The 24,150-nt window shown below is 44.3% G+C and overlaps 2 long non-coding RNA genes across 4 annotated transcripts in view; both read right to left on the reverse strand.

Annotated features, from left to right (window-relative positions):
* LOC101677551 overlaps positions 1 to 15,087 on the reverse strand; it is a 35,256-nt gene extending 20,169 nt beyond the window's left edge. Inside the window, exons 1-2 of one of the 2 annotated variants that reach the window (XR_006603743.1) lie at positions 14,928 to 15,071; positions 5,043 to 5,142 (exon numbers count right to left, since the gene is read on the reverse strand). This is a non-coding gene — a long non-coding RNA (uncharacterized LOC101677551). Of the gene's footprint in view, positions 1 to 5,042; positions 5,143 to 14,927 lie in introns of both variants that reach the window. The other variant, XR_006603742.1, reaches the window with a different exon arrangement.
* A 2,652-nt stretch (positions 15,088 to 17,739) lies between these two features.
* Positions 17,740 to 21,983, reverse strand: LOC101677064. Of its 2 annotated transcripts, XR_006603744.1 has the most exons (3): positions 21,677 to 21,907; positions 17,873 to 21,107; positions 17,740 to 17,754 (listed from the first exon to the last, which is right to left on the reverse strand). It is a non-coding gene; the product is annotated as an uncharacterized LOC101677064 (long non-coding RNA). The 2 variants fall into 2 exon arrangements; XR_199076.3 differs by lacking the exon at positions 17,740 to 17,754 and having other exon boundaries at positions 20,750 to 21,107; positions 21,677 to 21,983.
* Positions 21,984 to 24,150: the final 2,167 nt, after the last annotated feature.

Consider the following 24,150-nt stretch of genomic DNA (forward strand, 5'->3'; position numbering starts at 1 on the left):
CCGTGGCTGGACAGGCATGCGATGTGAGAATGGTAGGACCCCAGACATTCTGATTTCTCGCCATCTCACGAGGGTGGTGTTTCCTCTTGATGAAAGCTGTCTTCAGAAATGGGGCATATCTGGCTCCTAAGCTCCCAGGGTTTTTTCCCCACACTACACCCTGAGTTCTTGTCATTGTGCCTGTGATCTCACTGGTTTGTCACAAGATTCCTAGGACATAGGAATTCTTAATCCCAATTTATATAAACTGAAGCTCAGGGAGCTTGAGCAATGGACACGAGACCACAGAGCTAGGAAAAGGCAGACATGATATCTGAACCAAGTCTGATTCCTAAAGAAAGATTTGCAAAGAAGCCTCTTCACTACTGCTCCAAGTCTCCATGGAGCCGGCCATCGTGTTCACCCTCGAGCCAGAACAATGTAGGCGGCCCCTGGACAGCCATCATCTAGCTCACACCGCCATGGCCTCCTCAGGATGGGGTTGTGTGTGTCCCCACAAAGGAAGGGAGGGACGCTGTGGAGGAAGTCCAGCCAGCCAACCAGAGGGGAAACCCCACTGGTTCAGGGCTTGCTTACTCCAGCTGGGCCTCTCAGAGAAAAGAAAAGAACACACCATATGCAAAGATGCTGGGTTTTCTATTCTTCAAGTTGCTGTGCCCTGAGAATATGAATGAAGAAAGTTGCAGAAGTGGGCAAATGGTAGCTCTTTAAAGGCTTTATGCAAAGAGGCAATATAGTGTTGTAAAGAGTGATCTGGTTTTTCAAGTTAAAGAGACCCTTTATTAACAGATCCCATCATCTTTCTGAGCCCCAATTGCCATCTCCATAAAATGAGAATGACACTATGACTTCAAAAAGATGTAATGAGGAATGAAGACACCCATAATTCCATCTCATCTACTCTAACTACGGTGGCCATGTATAGTTTTCTAGGTGGTGCACTCCACAATTATATCTGGTGACTGTAAATGGGATTGTAATCCATCCCCGACTTCATTCCTGAAGTGCTACCCAGGCACAGCCTCCACCCAAAGGGAGGGCTACTTTTTCCTTATTAGGATAAAGGTGTCATTTGTTTATCAAACCGAGCACCCATTGGACTCCACAGGAAGGGGCTTTTTTTCTGTCTCCCACAGAACCATCATTTGAGCTAGTTGTAGTCTCCATCCAGCCTGTCATGACTTTCTGAATTCCAACACAGGCTGTTCCCATGCAAACTTCTCACCCTCTGTAGATTTGAGGCTATGGTTTTCCTGTCTGGAACCAAGCTATCTCTTTGTACAAACTGGGGAACAATTGTTGGCATGAAAGCCTAATGAGACTCTTTATTCTGGGAGTAGGATGGACACAAACCCTGGCAAGGACAAGGGAAAGGAAAAAAGCCTTTAATTCATCCCTTTAAGAGAAGGGGCCTTTGACAACCTGGGGTTTTGGTCTTTTCTAAACCCTTGGTTGCAACTGGGATTTCAAAGTACAGCAGGACTTGAGCGGTCCAAGACCCCAACTGACTGTTAAACTCCAGTCGGTCACTAGCACCTAGGAAAGCAAGAGCTGGGACCCAGAGCCGGGGAGAGAGGTGGCAGCCCCTGCTGTTGGGGGCCAGGTTTCCAAGACTTGTACATGTCATGCAGACCCAGGCAACAAGGGAATGCATGGGGTTAGCAAGCCCTTTTGTAACCCCGATCTGGTCCATATAATGAAGAAATATTATGCTTCTCTGTTCAAATATAAGCGAGGACGGCTGTAAATAATAACACAGGCTGTCGTTTAGTGGCCTTACGGATTCCATTAGTCATGATGTTGTAGGTGTGTTGGATACTAAAAGTTCAGCAGTCTTATGAGTGTCTTAACGTTTCTGGCATTTTAAACAGGTCCTTATGTGCAATTTGGAAATATGTACCTAAAGCCTTATACATAGGCAAGGCCCTGAGCTTTTATAAAGACTCTCTATGGGCCTGAAGAGAAGAGACACAAAGTCACCACAGCCAATAAATGGCAGAGCCTAAAGCCAAAAGGATGTCTGCCTGACTCCAGACTTCTGGGTCTCTACCTCCACGTGCTGCAAATGTTCCCTACTGACCAAGAGAACCTCAGAGAAGGGGCATATGTAGCACCAACCTCTCACCTGTTTCTTGGCTACCATTTTTTTCAAGTTTTGTTTTTTTTTTTTTTTAAATTTGACAGAGAGCAGGAACGGGGAGGAGAGGGAGAAGCAGGCTCCCCACTGAGCAGGGAGTCCCACACGGGGCTCGATCCCAGGACCCTGAGATCATGACCTGAGCTGAAGGCAGATGCTCCACCGACTGAGACACCCAGGCGCCCTCTTGGCTACCATTTTTACTGAGTAGTTACACCTCCCAGGCACTGGGCTTCTTAGTAGCCCTATCTTGTTTAGTCCTTAGAACAACCCTGAGGGGTATGGATGATTATTCCCATTTTAGGATGAGTAACTTGCACAAAACCAGAGCTCTAGGAGAAGGAGGGGGCTGGGTCAGAATGGGGTCTGTGTGACTTCAAATCTCCTCACTACACTACACCATACTATAAAGCATCCAAGGTTCTATGGAGCTCGCGGCCATGTCCTCCCGTGAACCAGAATGATGATGGCAGCCCCAGGAAAAGCTGCCCTCAGTCAGAAGCCCCATGACCTTCTGTCGCAGCTCCTTAGGATGGGGCTGTATGGGTCTTGCCCTGGGGGAAGGAGAGGAGTGGATGTCGGGGGAAAGCCCAGTCTGCCAGGCAGAGATGGGAAACCCCACAGGGACAGAGACTGCTTGCTCTAGTTGGGCTTTGCAGAGAACAGGAAAAGATCTGAGCAGGAAGGAGTGGTCCATGTCTTGGCCATGAGACTGAGTCAGAGTGTGGCCAGCCACCGAGACACCAGGAAACATGCTTGTGGTCACTCTATGCAAAGATGCTGGATATTTTTTCTTATGGTTTCACTGGTTTGGAGGAAAATGCAGAACCACGTGGACAGTGTCCCCTCTTTCATTCGACAGGCAGTATCACGTGTTTTCGATGTGGAGAGACTAGCTTTGTCATTTATGAACTGCTTAATAGGAGATAAGCAGATAATCTGAGATCCAGTTTTGATACACTTGAAATGCAGATAATAAGATTTCCTTTGGGAAAGTGTTATAAAGATTAAATGGAAAAATGTGAGATTTACAGATATTTCTACCTCGTCAGCTCCAGCCAGTACTGCCGTCTGTGATTGGGTAGGTCACACATTGGACAGTGACAGCTGGCAGATGGCACCAAGGGGGCTGATGCCATCCCAGGCTTTGCTCCTGAGCCAGGCACCCAGACTCTGCCCTGCCTGAGGGGCGGAAGGATACCAACTGTGAATGCAAGTGGGGACACTCGGAGCTATGATTGCCCCCTGGTGTCACTGTTAGAGAGAAATCATAGCAAGGTGAACAAAAGGACAAAGAATTTGGTTCATTCCTCAGTTTCCTCATCTGTAAAATGGAGGAGAGATGAATACTTACATCTCTCACACCTAAACCTCTCAAACAAAATCATATATTAAAAAGACCTGCCATGGAGAGGTTGTCAAACATGCATGTTTTCACTCTTTCCCCACTCTGGGGGGTGCGAACCCATTGCAAAGGATTACTGAAACATTCCCTACAAACAAGTAAATATTTCACGAACATAACTGAAACTTTCAAAATTGCATTTGATTTAAAATCACAAATTTCCATAAAAGGATTCTTGCCAAGTAGAGAAAATTAAAAATATATCCAGCATTTTGAAGTTTACTGAAGTTTTTGAGAAAGATAATGCATCCTCACAAAATCAAATTAGCAATTTATCTTTGACTTTAAAAAAAATGTATGCCCTTTGAACCAGCAACAATACTTCAGGAATGTTTCCTAAAGAAATAGTCACATACACACAGGAAGGTTCAGTTCCAGAGGAATCCTTTGATAGCAAAATATAAGCCTACAAGTCCATTGGTCAAGAATTAGTAAGCAAAAATGTGCTGTATTCACAATGAAAATGCTTTGAAGCCTTTGGGGGAAAGAGTTGTGGAAATATTTCCACAGCCATGTGAAAGAGTTCACTACATATTACTGGGCATAAAAGCAACAACAAAAAAAGGAAGTTTAAAAATGTGGAGTGTGATGTCATGATCATTGGGCACCACACCCCTTGGGGGTATGTGTGTGTATACACACACACACACACACACACACATATATATACAAACACATATATATATATACACACACAAACACATATAAAATTTGTTATTATTTTTGTATATTTTAAAATTTTATATATTATAATATATGTACTTTATATATAATACATATAATATATTAGAATATATATTATATTTTATATTTTATATATTTATACATAATATAAAATATAAACATAATATATATATTATTTATATATAAACACATATATTTATATCTATTTCTATATATTTTATAAATATATAATAGATATGTCTATTATAATAGACATATCTATTATATATTTATATATTGTATATAAATATATATGTAATATATAAAGATATATTATATAATATATAATATAAAATATATATTTATAGGTATATTTATATATTTACATAATGTGTTTATATGATTAATATTTATATGTAAGATATAAATATTAAATAAATATTTATATATTTATATTCTATTAAGTTTTATTATTTATATATTTATATATAAAAACTTATATATGTGTGTGTGTGTGTATATATAAGCAAACCTGTAACTATACTTATTTCTTGGTAATGAGATTACAGGCACATTTTGCCATCAATCTGTTCTGTTGTTTCTGGTATATACTCCTTGAGAAAAATGAAAAAATTTTCAGGATTCTCATACTTGAAAATGTCGGGAGAAAGGGCCCCATGACCAGCTTCTCCCTCCAAAGGGCAAGAAGGCAGGGAGACCTCAGCATGGAGGTGTACTTCTCCCCATTTGTGGGCGACCACACACCTGTGAAAGTTCCGAGAGCACCAAACCTCTAATTCTCCTGCGACAGGAGGGCTGGAGGAAGTCAGGACTTACCTATTTGAACAGTGGGGGAGCGGATGTGACCAGGGCCCCTGCTGAGGTGCTGGTGTCCCTTCCCACAGCACATGACTCCTCTGCTGGTGCTCACAGATGCCTGTTAAGAGAAAAAACCCGGTTAAAAGGCTTGAAGTCTTATAATTCTGAAATAATGATTTTAAGTGCCTTTATGATATCATTCAAAAACTATCAATAACCTAGGAATGAATCTAATCAAGTGTGTGTAGACAACTACATATCACTAAGGAAAAAATGGAAACATGTTAATAAATAAGGGGATATGCCATGTTTATGGGTTAGAAGACTTCCTACGCTAAAGATATCAGTTTTCCTCAAACTGAAATTTAATATACAATCCTGGCCAAAACCTTAAAAGGATTTTTCATAAAGATACATGAAAAGCTAATTCATGATAAACTGAATCTAAAACTTACATGACCGTTCCAAAAAAAAAGAAAGAAAGTCAAGAATAATCAAGATAATTCTGAACAGAGTTGCAGGATTTGAGCTACCTTTTACCAAGACTTACTATTATGTGTGGCAGTAAATGAGACTGTGTGGCATTAGTGCAAGACAGACATACAGACCAATGTGAAGATGCATATGCCCAGTCTCTTAATTTATGGCAAAAGAGCCCCTGTAATACAAAGTGGGATAAGGTCTTCTCAGTAAATATGGGTGGAATAAATGAATTATTCACATGAAAGAACAGAACCTTTTCTCCTACCTCACATCAAAACACAAAAATCTGTTTCATTTGGAACATGGACCTAAGTGAAAGGTAAAGCAATAAAGCTTCTTACTCTAGCAAATTTCTTTCTTTTTTTTTTTTTTAATTTTTTATTTTTGATAAACATAAATTGCTTTCATGGTCTTGGGAGAAGCAAATATTTCTTAGATATTCTAGAAACATTACTGACCATGCGAATAGATAGATAAATGGGATTTCATTAAAATTAGGTACTGTTCCTCATTGAATGACATCATTAAGAGTGAAAAGGAAAGTCACATTGGAAAAAAAATGCTAACACATACATACAACAGACAGCTTGTGTCCAGAACCCCTTACAAATCAATAGAAAAATGGGCAAAGGGATCGAACAGACACTTCCCAAAAAAGAAAGTTGCAAATTAAAAATAATGTCAGATTCCAGGAATTTATTAATTGTGCAGGTTGACATAATCTCCGAATCACACAGAACAAAAGAGTGTATCTTACGAGAGTGGGACTAAGGGGAGGATTGCAACGGTTTAGTTATGTAATCGGGGTGGTAGCCGTGGGTATGGAAAGGATGTCAAGGAAATGCTGGAAAAAGAGTTGACAAAGTCTGGTAATTGATTGCATGGTGGAGGCCAGGTGTGGCAAGCCAGCCAGAGAAACCATGCTTGGCTGTTAGCCCATTCGTTTCAGACAGTACAGGGAGGAAGGAGAGAAAGCAGCAGGCAGAGAAGAAGAAAAGTAGAAATAGTATTAGAGAAGCCACAGCAGAGTTTTAGGAATGAGAGGATCCTAAACAATGTCAGATACTGCAGAGATATCAAGAAATTGACATGTCCACCAGGAAGGTGTCAGTGTCATTGGAGGGGGTGGTGTGTGTGTGGTGGAGGGAGGCATTGGTGGTGATCATAATGGTGCTGGTGAGGGTGGCTGAATTTATCCTGTAAGGCCTCAGGCGTGACTGGTGGCAAGGAAGGAAGACACAGAAGACAGAAGCAGGGTTCAGAAAAATCTGTTCTTGGGCATGAGAAGATGTATTAGGTGATGGGGAGTAAGGAGGGCACTTGATGGAATGAGCACTGGGTGTTCTATGCAACTGATGAATCACTACCTTCTACCCCTGAAACCAATAATACACTCTGTTAACTCACTTGAATTTAAATGAAATCTAAAAAACAATGACCAGATGGATCTGTTTGTAGGTAGAATGAATGGAGAGATCATGGAGGCACAGAGTAACTGTTGGAGCAAGGTCCAGCAGGAGTTGAAGGCCAACAGAATGCAGCTGGAGAGTCTGGGCATGGCAAAAAAGGAGGGAGAAGGTAGGCAGGCACAGAGATACCAGCGTGATGATGGGTGGTGACAGTTAAAATGTGCTACTGCTGTGGACTGTTCTCCATGTTTACCCATCTTCGCTTCCGTCCCCTCTTTCATACTGCACGCACCCAGCCCTAGATTGCCCACTTGGGACTCTCTTGTTCTAAGACAGGTGGGGCTGGTCTTTGCCCGGACTTATCCACTGCCCGGAGCCCTGTGCCAAGGGTGAGGAGGGCTGCCAGGAGGAGACTCCCAACTTCAGGTAGCTAGTGGAAGACATCATTTGGTGATAATGCAGTAAGGCCAAAGGAGACGAGATTTACACTCTCCTGGACAGGGAGCTGGGCCAGAGTTCAAGGCCACCATCAGTATGTAGGAGCCTTGAACTTTGGGCTCTGCAAAGTAGCCAACTTGGCTGGGGGCAGGGAACCAACACAGACCATATGTGGTTTCCAGAAAAGTTCTTTGAAACAAGGGGAATATCTTCTCAGGGGAATAAAGAAATCTATCAGAGAGATCGAAATAGATTAAAAGCCAGAGAGAGCCAGAGAGGAGAAGGAAGGGGAGAGAAAATGATACAGTTAGGGAGGACGAGCGGTAACTCAAAAACATGTGATTTAATGCCACAATAGAGGCACAACAAGATTAATTTGTTCAAGGAGACAGAGCTCCTAATGGGATTCAAACTTAGGTATTTTGGGCTTCATATTTCATGGCTTTTTTCTACATTGGGACCTCAGTCTGAGCACCATACTGCTTTTATGATACCGAGGAGGACCGCTGGGAAAGATCCTCACCAGGAGGGGTGTCAACAGAGGCTCTTTTCTCCAAATGCTGCCCAAGAAGTAGTCTCAAGGGAAGACTGGTTGCTGGATGCTACTGGTTGCTGAGCACAGTGCCGTCTGAGCCCTGGAGGAACCACCTGCATTGCAGGGCTTGGGGGCCCTCTGCTACAAAACCATGGCGGGCGCACTAGGTGTTGCAGTGTCTATGCTAGAGGTGCACATCTCCCTCCCTTCCACCTGCACTGCAGAAGCCGAGCAGAGCCAAAGCTCCCGGTGCTGGAAGCCAAACTATTCTCTTCCTGAAATGCCTCTCTAGTGAAAAGCTTCAGTGCCGTCTGGCAAAGGAAAAAAATGTTTAAAGGGTCCAGATCTATTTTCACCCAAAAGCCTACAAGGATGAATTTGGAGGCAAGAAGCAATAAAGCAATAACTGGCATAGACAGTTTGTGCCGTTCAAGGAATTCAGCCATTTCGTTGAAGTTGTCAAATGTACTGCAGAGATAGTACGGAGAGTTCCCGTGTACCTCTCACCGGGTCCTCTAGCGTTAACTCAAACATAACTATGGTAGTTCCATCAAAACTAAAAACAAAACAAAACACAACACAACACAACAAAAACAAAACAAAACAAAACAAAATCAATATTGCTACTAGTCAAAAGGACAGAATTACTATTACGAAAGTGCTATTAACCAAACTACAGAATTTCTTTGACTCTTACAAATTTTCCCACTAATGTCGTTTTTGTGTTCCAGGATCCAATCCTGGGTACCACATTACACTTACCCGTCACCACTCCTCACTCTAGTATGTGACATTGCCTTAGTCTCCTCTGGCTCGATATTTTGTAGGACAGCTGTTAATAGGTATCTGTCTGATGTTTTTCTCCTGATTGGACTAGGATTATAGGTTTTGAGAATACCAGGAGACAGAGCCCTGGGGCCAGGAGTGACTGGTGAGTCCCACACTTATGTGGCCTTGCAGACCAGAACTGAGAAGTTAGAACAGTAAAACATGAGAGACTTATTCATGTTCAAAGGAGAGACATCCCTGGAAATATCAAGGAAGATGGGGAGGCAGAGGATCCGTAGAGGAACCAGCAGAAGGATGCATGATAGGCAAGCCAAGCATTGGACTTGGCACAGGGCGCAACACCAGGGGGCGCTATTTCCACAGACTGCAATGTCTGGGCTGACCCTGGAGTTGGGCAGTGCAGCAACCCTGAGACTGTGAGCATACATGTGAATGTGCCTTTGTCTCTCCACCCAGGCTGTGGGCTCTGGGACACTGAAGTTGTGCACCTGTTGTAGACATCGTGGTAGAAAAAGGAAGGAGAACATATCCAAGATCTGAGGGCACCGGGCTCCCAGCTTAGACTGCCAAACGCAGGGAAAAGAAGAGAGGGCACATCCCTGAGCTTATACAGCTACACAGACTGCCCATCAGCCCTGGGTTAGCCTCTTCCCATCACTAGCTGGAGATAACCTCTACCCCAAGGGCTCCGTGTGGCTTATATTTCTGAGATATGCCCACCACTCTGAAACAAGCATCCAAAAGGCCACAAGAACCCAATTTTTATAGAACTTGCTTCAAGTTCCCTGTATACTTCCCAAGTTTTCAGAAAGTCACAAATGTAAATGACAGTCAGTGAGCTGATGCAGATCATTCACCGCGGACCTCTGTGGCTTTCTTGACATGACCCTATAAAACATCTGACCCTAGAACAAGGGAGGACTCATGACCCACTGTTTAAGGGTCAGTCCCTAAGCCTCAGGAATTCTTGGGGTTTTCCTGGCAGAAGAGCGGTGACTAGAATTGCCTTCCAAGCACCAACTAGTAGTCAGTTCTGGGTCCTTCAGGGGGACATTGGAGCCAAGGCAGAGCCATAGAGAGGTCCGATTTCAGGTCTCAGCTAAGGCGCTCAGTGCTGTGTGCCCACGCAAAGTTATACCTTATGAGTGCCTAGCTAGGGGGATGCTGTTTCCTTCTCAATCTAAATGCAACTGCATTCTTAGTTAAAGAATTCTTAACTATCTCTGCCATGGCCTATTGATTTCCTTCCCCTCCAGAGCATCAACCCCATAGGACTCCAAGCAATTATATGGCCTACTGATCTGTAGACCCCACAGTCACCCATGTGGAAGTTGAGAAGCTCTCTTCTTCTTGGACTCAAGAGGGAAGAACCTAGTGTCAAGGAGAATTGATGTTGCAGCTTGAGTTCAAAGGCAGGCTGGAGGCAGAATTCCTTGTTTCTCAGAGTACCTCCGTCTTTTCTTTTATAGCCTTCAACTGATTGGATAAGACCCACCCACATTATTATATCTGCTTTACTCAAAGTCTTCTTTCTCTGATGTACTTGGCCAGCTGAGTTATTTAAAGCAGTCTACAGTATCACAGCATAGAAGGAGCTGCTCCAATGATACCTGTGCAAGGAGAAGGGTTCTCTTTGCCCTTAGCTGAGTAGATAGACCCAGATGAGTACAGGTACCTGGGCTTAGAAGATGTCGGTAAGAAGGGACTGGGAGGCAGGATGTCTTCTTTGCCCTGTTAGCATCTCCCATCATCTGAAGGAAGGACCCTCCCACGGGCCACTCAGTTAGTATGTCTTCACTGAGATTGATTCACTTTGCTGATTATAGGAACTCCTGCACACAGCTTAATCACAATGAGCCAGGGTGGATAGGGTTAAGCAAGAGTGTATTCAGAATAAAGGTTTTATAAATGGAAGCTCCAGGCAATACTACCTGTAATCCTCAGAAATCAAACATTCGTTGTCTGAATAGACATCCCCAGTGCTATGGCTCCAGATGTAGAGAAAGGACCAGTCAGGAAAGGACTACAAATTTGCTCATTGCACTTTGCTGACTTGACTATGCCCAGTGGATTTCAATCCACCATGCTTGGCATGGCAATGAAGGCCCTGCAGAACTGGCCTGGAGCTCCTGTTAAAGTCTCCTCCAGTCCCCCTATGCCGATACTGTGCCTCCCTTTGTGCCCCACCCCCCAGGCCATTGCTTACTGGTCCTGCTTCCTGGACAGTTCACCTGGCTCCTGGCCTACCTGAGGACCTCCGCCTCACCCCTCAGCTTCCAGCTCACATACTTTGCACCACTTCAACACTTTCCTAACTTCTTGGACAAGAGCTAATAATTCCCCTTCTGCTCCTGCAGAGCTTTTCACAAACCTCTGCCATAGCCCCAGGCAGGTTATATTATAATTACTTACATGGGTCTGTCGTGCAGAACTTGCTTTGTATGTGCTCTTATTCCAACACCATGCACAGTGTCTTGGTGGCCACCAGCAATCAATAAGGCAGAAGAGACCTATCTCAAGGATTTTTAATCAGTGTCCTGAGAACCCAGAAACATGGTCATGTGTCTCAGTTGAGCAGTTGGAAACAGCTGCCTCCCTCCCTAGGAGGAAGGTTCTTTATTTCTTCCCATGACCTTTCTTAGGTAGGACAACTACAGCTCTTCTGCTGTTTGCAACCAACTGCTCTTCCCCGGGACTTTTGCAGACTTCTCGTGTAGAGGATGGTGGGGGGAGGTGGTGTTCCTTTTGCCCGAGATGATGACTGTGGGCTCATCCTTCACCAATGAGCAGATCACCAGTGTCCTTGCACCCATTTCTCAGACAACAATCCTGTGGATCCATCCACACATTTACGGTAGTATTTCTTATACTTTCAGATTGCAGTGTCCCTGTACTACATGATGATTGTTGTAGAGTCAAGGCTCGAAAGAAATCTATACCTCCTCAGAGAAGATACCTGCTTCTTCCCTCTCTCTCTACCTGCCTCTCTGCCTACTTGTGATCTCTGTCTCTGTCAAATAAATAAATAAAATCTAAAAAAATAAAAATAAGAATAAGAATAATAAATAAATAAGCAGACTTTGAAAGATGTTGCCTCCCATATGATACCTTCCTACAACAATCTATTCACAGACTTCCCAATAACCAAAACCAGAGCCAGGGAGCAGCTCAAGGAACCCCAAAGCTACACCTTCTCTACAGTTTGCGCCTGTGATATGGAATGGTATGCCTTGAATGTGCTCAGAAACTTGGGATTCCAAAGAAGCAAATCAAATAACCACATGATAAAGAATACTTGACCAAAAAAAGTCCTTTCCAGCATGGGTTATTTTAGTTGACTTTCTTTTCTGAAGGATGTATGGGCAGAAGGTGATGGGAGAGATTCACAGCTACCCAGCCAGACTGGAATCAGAGCCTCCAGATTCTGTGAACCTGTAACACACATTCCTGCTCTGTTAGGTGGAGCCAATCATATGTCATACACAGAACTGTGGAATGATGGGGAGTCGGGAGGTGACACAGATAGGCTGTTGGGGGAGGCAGCCATGCCAAAGGTGGTGAAAAGCTTTGACCAATTAAAAAGTGCTGGAGGTATCACAATCCTTACTGACAAATCCTGTATCACAATCCTATACTTACAAAGTTCTAAGAATCAAAACAGTATGGGACTGGAACAAAAACAGACACATAGTAGGAGAAGAATAAATGAAACAAGATGGGATTGGGAGGGAGACAAACCATAAGTGACTCTTAATCTCACAAAACAAACTGAGGGTTGCTGGGGGGAGGAGGGGTTGAGAGAAGGGGGGTGGGATTATGGACATTGGGGAGGGTATGTGCTTTGGTGAGTGCTGTGAAGCGTGTAAACCGGGCGATTCACAGACCTGTACCCCTGGGGATAAAAATATATTATATGTTTATAAAAAATTTAAAAATTAAAAAAAAACGAGACACATAGATCAATGGAATAGAACAGAGTTCAGAAATAAGCCCATGATTTTATGGCCCATTAATCTATAATCAAAAAGACAAGACTGTACAATGGAGAAAAGATAAGCTCTTTAACAAATGGTATTGGGAAAACTGGCCAGCTATGGGCAAAGAAATGAAACCAGACCACTTTCTTACACCATACACAAAAATAAACTCAAAATGGATTAAAGACCAAAATGTGAGATCCGAAACCATAACATTCCTAGAAGAAAACATAGGTAGTAATTTCTTTGACGTTGGTAATAGGAGCATTTTTCTAGATATGTCTCATTTGGTGAAGGGGGAGGAAAAAAAGCAAAATTAAACTATTGGAACTACACCAAAATAAAAAGCTTTGTGCCGTGAAGAAAACCATCAACAAAACAAAAAGGCAACCTACTGAACGGGAGAAGATATTTGCAAATGATTTCTCTAATAAGGAGTTAATATCCAAAATACATAAAGAACTTTAACAACTGAACACCAAAAATAACCCCAAATCATCCAGTTAAAAAAAAAAAATGGGCAGAGGATCTGAGTAGACAGTTTTCCAAAACAAACATACAGAGCTGGCCAGCAAACACAAGAAAAGATGTTCATCACTCATCACCACGGAATTGTAAATTACCACCACAATGAGATTGTGACCTCAGACCTGTCAGAATGGCTAAAATCAAAAACACAAGAAGTAAATTGTTAGAAGGTGGAGGGGAGACAGTAAAGTCTCCTCCAAACTGGGAGGGCACTTTGAGACCAGAAAATGAAGCAAGTTTATGAAGATATAGTTTTTCAGGTTTGTAAAGTTTATGAAGATATTCTAAAGCCGGAAGTGATTGTAAATTGAGATGGTACTTTGTGTACGGGCCTGTGTGCAGCGAGGGTTAGTTATGTTCCCCTAATGTATATGGCTCCCCAAATCTGGGTGACCGCAGAGTCGGCTAAGCCTTTATGCACAGCCTTTCTATAGAGTGAATAAGTAACAGGTGTTTTAATTCTGCGAAGGTCCTCTTGAGGGCGCTGGCACTAGTCTGACTCAGCTTCAAAGCTGTCCAGTCTCTGTGTCTTTCTGTCCCATATTTTCAATTCCCAGAAGGGGAAAAGCGTCCGATTGATCAAAGATCTCAATCTGGATCATTCAGCTAATGTCAAGGAGGCAGCCTTGAGTGGAGGAGCCTGGGCTTGAGAGGACAGCCTTTGGGGAGTTGCTCTGGTCTTCTGTTAGCTTCTACCTTGACTTGTGGTCATCTGGAAAGGATTCCAGGGACACGTGTGGGTTCTAGCCATACTGCCTCCGGCCCCTATAGGGACCAACCACACTTTTGCTAAAAGGTATCTCTTTTCCTCTGCTACTCCTAACAGGCCACATATCTTTAAGCTCAAGGTTCTAAGACTTACCTATCCTGGAAAGCAGAAAGAGGTCATATCTTATTTAGATCCACATCTGGCTGTCAGGCTGCCCCGATTTCATACCTATTTACCCGCGTTCCTTCTCCTTAGTCTTGCCTGCATATTTTCAGCCGTCCCTAAGGTGTCCGTGTGTGTTCACCAAGCCCACTCATGGCCTTCTCATATGGCCTCCGTGGTGTGCTCTGGTCTCCGCAAAGCCAGTTGAGCCTGGAGGCCTGTGACTGCCCCCATTGTCAGTGTCCTCGTGGGCAGGCCACCCTGTGCAACAGAACACTCTCTCCAAGTTGTTCCAAAGCTAGAAATCCCCCAGGTACCAAATGGTGCCTTGTTTCCATTAGTCTTCCCTTGGTCACACCACGTTCCGGATAGCAGTGGAGAGACTGCCTCTCACTTCCCAAGCTCAAAAGTCCTGTGAAATATTGAGTAGAGAGGACAGGTAGAAAGCGAGTTCCTGCATCTCTCCCACCTGTCTCTGACATGGCCAACCCAGACTTTCTAGCAGCATCTTCCACCTGATTCATGTAGACCATCTCCTAGGAAAGCACGGCTGGGACTTGTCAGACCAGGCAGTCGGGGGCTCCACTGGGTGTCATCTAGCCTTAAGAGAATGAGGAGTGGCCTGGGACAGGCTCACCCCGAGGGAGAGAAAGGGACTAGAGAATTCAGAACAGTAAAACTAGGCTGTGGTTGCCAGAGGGGAAGGCAATCCATCTGGCTTGGGGACCATAACCTAGATCTGTCCCCAGTCCTTATAGATTATGCCCAAGCCTGTGGGACCATGGGACTGTGAGGGAAAAAAAGCAACACAAAACCCTCAGCCTCTGGTTTCTACTTCCTTCTGCCCTTCGAAGGTCAATTGGCAGCTCTTACCTGTGATCTCTCGGCCTTGGGGAAACTCCAGTTCCTTGCTTAGAGAAGACAACATGTCTACTCTGTTGTTTAAAGTCTTGGTTCCTTGAAGCTGAAGCAGGACTGAAGGATGCTGACCTCACCCATGCCTGCAGAGCAGGGCCAGAAGGTGCCTCTGGAAGCTAAGCCCCGCAGGCACCTGGCCAAGGATAACACACACCCGTGGGTTCCGCCTTCCCAAACAAGCTCTTTGCACCAACGGCAATAGCCTTCCCCAATCAACAGGCAAGGCTGCCAACAGTTAAGAGCTGCTGCGAGCAAACGGAAGACCACGGAGTAGGGTGAGCAGAGCTAAGCTCTAGGGATCCCCTTATCCACACCCAGAACGGCATGGGCTTCACCTCGTTGTGCCAACCCAACCATGGCACCATATTGAGCACCTCCAAGTCCCAGATCAGGACGCGGACACGGCTCGACTGGTTCAGAACTACTGAGGAACTTAGTTGCAGGGCTGGGAAGAGATACACTAGTTCTGTCTAACTTCTCAGGTCACGCTGTTTCTTCCGTACCACCTCTTGCCTTTTCCTCTACTGTTCATCCCCACCCAGGCTCAGGAGCACTTCTCCACCCTGTTCCCGCCTCCAGAGGGACCACTGTTGTAATTTCTTGAGTTTCCCTCTAGAGATAGTTTCCGCTCTCTCTCTCTCTCTCTGTACCCAATAATATTATGAAAATGTTTTAATTTAATGCTTGGATTAATGTCAAGGTCATTTGGAATGTATATTTGGGCAGATACGTATTTGGTTAAATTCAAGATACATACCTGAGCTGTTTTCTGATCTTCTGATCAGACAACTTTTTTTCAATCCCCTTTATTCCTTATGGACCTTATGGCATATAATTGTATACTAATTGGAGAGATGAGCAATTAAATGCTTGCATTTCCTAATAACAAGAGACTTTCTTTTTTTCTTTTTTTAAGTAGGGTCCACACCCAGTGTGGGGCTGGAACTCATGATCCAGAGATCAGGAATCCCACGCTCCACCAACTGAGCCAGCCAGGTGCCCCAGGAGTCATTTTTAAGGGTACACATGGTTCCATATCTATTCATCAGGAACTTACCCTCAGTCACAGTCATCTGCATGTCCTTCCTTTGATACATTTTGGCAGAACATGATTTGGTGGGGAGAAAGCAACAGTTGTGAATTTTGCATTCTCTCAAAAGAGTGCAACCATTCTTCCGTAACTTAGTCTCTCAGAAATAGTAGATGGATTGCTATATTGTACTTGCATTTGAAATTTCTCACTCTGGGGGCACCTGGGTGGCTCAGTGGGTTAAGCCTCTGCCTTCGGTTCAGGTCATGACCTCAGGGTCCTGGGATTGAGCCCCACATCAGGCTCTCTGCTCAACAGGGAGCCTGCTTCCCGCCCCCCCCCCCGCCTCTCTGCCTCCTTGTGGTCTCTGTCTGTCAAATAAATAAATAAAATCTTAAAAAAAAAAAAAGAAATTCCTCACTCTGTGTTTACTCTGGGCATTTATCTCTCATCAGCCCGTAACATGGTAACATTGATTGGTGCAAGTAATGTAATACTCGTGTCATCTGATTTCATTCCCTTGTGCTGTGGACATTAGTATTCAATCTAAAGGGATACCATTATGTCAAGGGCTCTGGTCTTGTTTTACATTTGTTTCATATTACAGCAGATCTCTTTTTGTAGAGCAGACCTTTTTATTTTGTTGGTGCTAACTAGAATGAAATAAGCAAATATGAGGCTGATATTAATGTAACCTTTTTTTATTTTACAAATAATCATTGTATAAATGTTGAAAACTTTGGAAATGTATAAGGAGGAAAATAAAAATCATCCAACCTAAATAGACGTTTCTCCAAGGAAGACATACAGATGGCCAATAGGTACTTGAAAAGGGACTCAATATCACTAGTCATCAGGAAAATACAGATCAAAACCACAATGCGATATTGTCTCACACCCATTAGAAGGTCTATTATCAAAAAAGAAATGAACAACAACAACAAAAAAGATGACAGGTGTTGGGGAGGATGTGGAAAAAAGAAATCCTTAAAAATTGTTGGTGAGAATGTAAACTGGAATGGCCACAGTGGAAAACAGTATGGGGTTCCTCAAAAAATTAAAAATAGAACTACCATATGATTCAGTGATCCAACTTCTGAGTATACAGCCAAAAAGAAAGGGAAGTGGTACCTTGAAGAACTATCCGCACTCTTATGTTCTTTGCAGCGTTATTCACAATAACCAAGATAGGAAACAACCAAAGTGTCTGTCTATAGATGAATGGATAAAGAGGTCACACACACACACACACACACACCCCAATATTATTTAGATGTGATCGCTTTTTTATAGAATTTGTTATTTAAATCTTTTTGCAAGGGAAAGGGAAGGATTAGAACATGCTACCAGAGCTAAAAAATCTGGGTATTCATTTGTGTAATATTGTAACTATGATATGGTAAACTAGATGTGATTTCCTGAAATCATATCTTTCTGCATTTTTCTGCATCTAGACTAAGGGTCAACATGTTTTCTGTAAAGGACAGGCAGTAAGTATTTTAGGCTTTACAGGTCATTTTCTCTGTCCCAGCTACTCAGCTCTAATGCTGTAGGGCAAGAGCAGCCAGAGACGATGTATAAACTGGTAAGTATGGTTATATTCAAATAAAATTCCATATAATTTCACTTGTCACTCAATATCATTCATGTCAAGTGTAAAGACTAGTTATAGCTCGTGGGCTATACACAGAACCAGATGGGGGCTAGATTTGGCCTACGGGCTGGAGTTGATGGATCCCTGATCCAAACTATCTGAAAACAAATAAAAAAATCAAAGTTGTCATTGTCTGTCAATATTTTGGCAGTTTAAAAATAAAGCTATTTTGAATAAAGAGTTTGAAAACGTGTTTTAAGAGAAAAAAGTCCATACTTGCTTTCAGGTATTCTTCCGTTTGTCTGCCTCTCCTCCCTCCCGAAGAGCTTCCCATGGCCTTGGCCATGGCTGAATCCCTGCAGGCTGCTCAGTCCGGTGTGGCAAGTTCACACCAAGAGCTGTTCAGAATCAGATGCCCTTGGACGCCTGGACAGAAAGTGAAAATCCAGTCTGCGTGGCAAAGGTCAGAGTCAGAAAGGGGGACCACAGAAAGATACCCCAGGTCCCAGCAGGGCCAAGCAGAATCCTTGTCAGGAGTGCACAGGGATGACGGGGGGGGGGGCGGATCACATCCTGGTTCTAGAGTCATTGTGTAGTTGACCCAGACTCTTGTTTTTGCCAGGGCTTTTTTGGAAGACGCAAATTTGATTCAGCAGCTCAGTCCCTGAGCCCAGACTTGGTGCTCACGAAGGCCACCCTCCATCTCCCTCCTCCCCTGTGGAGACTGAGCTGAGAGTTCTACTGGTCCCCAGAACAAACACTGTGGACCCACTCACACTTAGAGACTCAGAGTGATACCCAGATGCCAGTAAGGACAGAGGAAGGAACTCGAGAGAGACGCCTCACTTTGTCCTCTCAGAGTCGTCAGAATTATTTTCAGGGCTCCACGGGCATGCATCTTAACATTTTATGCTACTTACGATACCACTAGTCCAGAGAGGACCCCTTGGAAACATTAAATAGTGAAAAATTCCATTCCAATTAGATGATGCCAGCACAGTCCTATTCTGGATTAGGGATTTTAAGATAAAGATTTTCTGTATAAAGCTTTACCCCTTGGAAACTTTAGTGCTTGAGTAATTGAAATAGAGCATTTCTCCCAGGGTGGTAGTTCCAAAGATAAAGAACAACCAGGAAAACTTGTGGAAGAGCCTGCACTTTTGTGACCTGGAGGGTGTGCGATGTACCTTTGTTGGGGGTGGCGGGGAGGGGATAGCCAGATACCTTTCCATCTACATGACCATCATTGCTGCTGACATAAAACACATATTTACCATGACTCTTGCCCCATTTAAGCACCTATCACAGAGCCCCACTCACACACTGAGTGGGCTGTTTAAGATGTTCCAGAATCTGTCTTGATCCTCCTTTTATAGATTTCTCTCTGCCACTACCCCCAGCAAGTCTCCGCTCCTTCCTGTGCTCTAAACCCCCATCGCTTTGGGACATCTGGGGCCACGTCCTGCTGCTCCTTCTGTGCGGTTCACTCTTCTTTATTCTCTGTTAAATCCTGCTCCCTGTCAAAATCTAGCTCAGACTATTACCACCTTTCTGAAGACACTGCATGCCAGTTTCCATGCTAGGATACTGATGACTTCAGTTGCCTTCAGCTTTCAACTAGACCTGTTTATGAAGAGTAATGATACCTGTTTATGTCATTTCCCTGAGCATACCTAGCCTGGGTTCACTTCTGACACCAGTGTTCACACAAATTAATGCTTGCTAATGCAAGCCAAAGAACCAATTCTGACCAACTTGAGAGAGCAGGAATTTTGGAAAGATATTATTAGGCAGCTCACAGAAACAGCAGGAAAGACTGGGGAAGCAGGCTCAGGAAAGTATCAGGAGCTAAAATAAGGCAAGTAACAACAACACAACCATGCACGGGTCACAGCAACAGTGTGGTTAGGATGTCGCTGGCACCTCTGCTGTTGTGAATTGTTCCCAATGACCCCTAAGTCTTAGTGTCACTCCCTATAAATCCACATGGTCAGAAAGAAGCATCCTAATTCCAAGCCCTACATCCAGGAAGTAGAGAGAGACTGTGTCTAGCTCATATAAATCTCCATGGAGTTTCCCCCCAAATAAAAGAGGGGGTTGAAGCAGTTGAGAAAAATGAGAATTTCCCAAAATAACACAAATAGCTTTCTAGGGTCTTCAGAACCAACTGGAAATGTACATGGAAATTGGAGGATGCTATTCTTAAGTATCTTAGCAGGGGAGGGTCATACCTTGGCATTCAGAATGACAGATAAGAGGTGAGATTGTTGAAAATATTTTAAGGGTATACTCATGAACCCCCATAAATGACCAAATGAGACCGGAGCACAGAGACGTTTGGGACAGGGATGACCAAGCAGTAAGAAAAGACACCAGTGCTAATACACCCTTATTGAGATGCACAGGCTGATGAGTCCATTGGACACCGAGGTTATAAGATTATACTATATGGGAATCAAGATCAGGGAAGACCGAGACAAGCAGATATGGGAGACATAACTCAGCAGGCTAAGTTGTAGAATCTAGACAGAAGGAGGTAAACTCTGGGGGATGGAACAGTCAGTTCAAAACATCTTCCTTTTGTCTGGGCTTCTCTGGGAGACGTAGGTTTATCCTCTTCTTAGATAACATCAGAAACAAAGGCTGTACCCCCAGAGCCTACCTCCTAACTGTATCATTACTCTTCATCACTCCAGGCAGGAGCTGGCACTTTCCATCTCAAAGCCATTTAAAGTCCCATGCCTCAAGGGTCAGGGTCACTTTCCTGGGTTCAGGCATCCAGTCCTGCTAGACACCAGTGCGTTTCCTTAGAATGGAATATTTCCACACTTGCTCCTTCCCCGGCTCCTTCTGAGTCTTACCCTAAGAAAGGCTCTTCCAATAAGCCTGTTAGGTGCTACCTGGTCATTCATTTTTATGCTTGACCAAATTCATATTCCCAGGATGTTGCAGAAAATATTATTGTGCCATTTGCTCTGCCTGAAGTCAAGATGTGGAAGGAGGAAAGGAACTAGCAGGGACAGCCTTCCCCTGACCTGTTGGTATTCTGAGGGCCTTGTATTCATGGACTCCCTGCCTGTGCACACTTAGAGTCCTGCTAACCCATCGGGCGTCCACCACGAGGCCCAGAAAGGAAGAATAATCCAGCCAGGATAATGCCACAGGTACAGTTTATTTTGGACACAAGCTCTTTAGAAAGCAGTCCCTCCACCACTTTAGATATTCTACTTCCAGGGCTAAAATCCCAGGGATGGGTGTTAGCCAGGAATGGACTCTGGGAGAGTCCTCTTAGTGCCAAGCATCAGATTCGTGGATTCACGAGAAATCTCCTGGCGCTGGGATCCAGGCATGCTTAACGAATGTTAAGGGACAGGATACTTGCAGACGTGACCGCATCCATTGCTGCAGCATTTCATCCCCCTGGGACACGACTGATCTCCTGAGCACATTTCAGCGCAAATCCCAAAGACTCCTTCGGGCACCTCTGGGCAGACACTGGCTCTTTCTTGCCCTGCAACATACAATGGCATCTGTGGGGTCTGGAGAGGTCACTAAGACCGAAGCTCTCATGGTCAGTTCTTCCTTCATGTTCCTGATGCCCCCCCTGCCTTCAACCTCGGTGGCTACATGCTCACTCTTAGGCCCCCATTTTACAGCTTGGCCCTAGGGAAAATGTTCTCCCCGCTCCAAAGGCTGCACAGTCCCAGTGGGCAAGAAACTGGCACTGTCATAACCCTCTTTATTCCACTTCATTAGAAAATCTCCGATCACAGATAGCCCCCTCCCTACCTCTCACCTACGCCATGTTCATCCCCGAACTACTCCTTTGTGGCATCCCCATCCAGGCACGTCTCCCAGCTAGAGAGAAGCCCCTTCGAATCAGACCCAACCCAATCGGATAAGAAGAATGAGAAATGCAGGATGACTGTTCCTGTAAGCCAAAGGAAACAGGTCTGATGAATGCCCCATCTCCATTCTATAGCAGACACACTGCCTGCTTCTGTGCCAAACCGTTCCTGGGTCGGAAGCTGGGCTCTGGGTCTTCTCTGCTTTCGGGTAGAATCCCCTCAGCATCCTCACCTCTGAAGGGAGGTCTCCAAGCGCAGGTCAGCTCCACTCCCACGGAGACGAAAGCCATCAGAACAAGGACTGCACCTGTCTTCATGCTGCCTTTGATGTGATGCACTCAAGGAACTCAGCTCTAATTTCTATGGTCAGGGTCAGCGAAGGGAGGGCGGGGCTGGAGGCAGTAGAGCAAGACAAGTCTGTGGAAAGGTAAGCTGTCTAGGGACTGTCCCCTGCTACTCTAGTTCCTTCATTCTGTTTCACAACCGGTTTCCCTCCTGGTTAGGGGGTGGTTTCTTAGAGATGCAAATGCAAAAGGAAAGCTTAGCACACCTTTTAGGCCTCTGTTCATTGTTCTGTTACAACTTGGCACTGGTTTTCCTGGTGACCTTAGAAACTGGGGCCAAAGAAAACAATTGTGAAATTCAGAACTTCAGAGTGAGACCTTGAACTATGAGGGCATGAGGAATTATATGCCTGGGCCCATCTGGGGCCCCTGGGAATCCAGATATAGCTAAATGCTTCCTTCCGGGACAGATGGTTGAATGTGTGTTTTGCAGCTACATCTAGGGCTGAGATCCCTGAACAGGTATGAAAGGTGAGACACCCATTCACCCCAAGGTAGTAACAGGTGGCTGTGAAGTCACTCTTCCAAAGAAATCAATGTTCAAAGATCCCAGCTGGCCAGGCCCTTGGGGGTTGAGAGACAGGATCCATCCTGAGTGTCGGTGGCCTCTGACATCTTCTGGTCGGGAAGCAGAGGCTCTTTGAGAGAGGGCTGTGGGGGTGAGCAGGGTGAGCCGAACACAGGACAGTACTAAGTGTTCAAAGGGGTTGGAGTAAGAGATCTGCCCTCTTTTCTACACCATTTACAGGATCTCAGAGAAAGGGGCACAGGGGTAAAACCCCAATGACTGTGGGAATGAAGACAAAGTCTGCTTTGTCCTTGGTGGTCAGAGGTGGGACCGGCACCTCCTGGCCGCCTCTGGGGAGGCCTGGATGAGGAACCCTATGATCAGAGAAATACTAAGCCAGCCCAGAGTCAGAGGAGGGCTCTCACACCCAGCTCACACCCAGCATCTCATAATCTTTGGATGCCCAACGGGTGCAAACATCAGGAACGACTCTTCAGTCTGGAGGAGGGACAGGGAACCTGGAGAGGACAGAGCAGCTCATTACAGGGCAGAGATCAATGGACCTGGGCAGCACAGAGCACAGAAAGAGCAAGCCCAGATCCAGTCCCTAGGGGGCTGGCCAGATCCCAGGCTGCTGGTTGTGTGGCCTGGGTGAGTGTCCAGAGCCCGGCCAGACAACCTTAAAGAACTTGCAGCAGAAGCCTCCAGTATGCTGGTGGCAAGTGGAGGACTCTCTTTTCTCCTCTAAAAGGGACCTGAACATGACTCTAATCATCTACCAACATAATCTTTGAAAGTTCATTTTTACGGAACAAACACATGCATTAGTGCTTGCGATCAATGAGTCAGACCATCAGATATATCTAGAGTAACCCTCCAGGAGCTACTCAAATGTTAGCAGTTTGTTGTGTATTTTTCTGAGGTCTTCATCTATGCTTTTATAAACACACATATGTGTATAAACAAATACATCATTTTTTGGCAGAAATAAAGTTATACATATTATTTCACTTTGCCATGATGTCTTAGAGAGCTTCTAGGTATCTTTTTTTCACTATCTAAAATTCTATTAATGAATGGTTCATAATTTATTTAACCAAGATTCAATTGTTGAACAGTTAAATGGTTTTTGGTGGAGTTGGGTTTTTTTTATTAATTTATTTTTTATTTATTTTCAGCATAACAGTATTCATTATTTTTGCACCACACCCAGGAGTTGGGCTTTTTTTCTGGTTATTATAAACAATGTGCTACTTATATACATCATACACTTTATATGTACTTCTTTGCTTATATATGTCAGTATTTCCCTCAGATTAGTTGCCTAAGCATGGAAATACAAAAGCTTCATTTCCTGTAGGTTTGGAAGATGTTGCCAGATTGTCCTCCTAAAAGACCACACAACTTACACTCCTCCCATAATGGAAGAGACATCGATTCCTCCCAAACTAACCCAATACATTTGTAATCTTCCTTCCTCAAATTAAATTTTTTAAAGAATTTATTTATTTATTTGAGAGAGCATGAGCAAGGAGGGGGAGAGAGAGAATCTTAAGCAGACTCCACACTGAGCGCAGAGCCCAATGTGGGTCTCAATCTCACAACCCTGAGACCATGGCCTGGGCCAAAATCAAGAGCTGGAAGCTTAAGTGATGGGGCCACCGATGTGCCACTTCAAGTTAAATATTTAATGGACTGTTTCAAGCTGTGTTCCTATACCCCCCATTGCATGTGTCCCATCTGGGAATGCAGAGCAGGAAAGTCTCACCACAGTCATGAAGAAACATTTAATTAATGGAAATTACATAAGACAATATAATCTGGTGTTGACTACTCCGAGTTTCTAGTAAGAAG

The sequence above is a fragment of the Mustela putorius genome, unplaced genomic scaffold (assembly GCF_011764305.1).
Source record: "Mustela putorius furo isolate JIRA1106 unplaced genomic scaffold, ASM1176430v1.1 tig00003962_pilon_pilon_pilon, whole genome shotgun sequence".
NCBI classification, from domain to species: domain Eukaryota; kingdom Metazoa; phylum Chordata; class Mammalia; order Carnivora; family Mustelidae; genus Mustela; species Mustela putorius.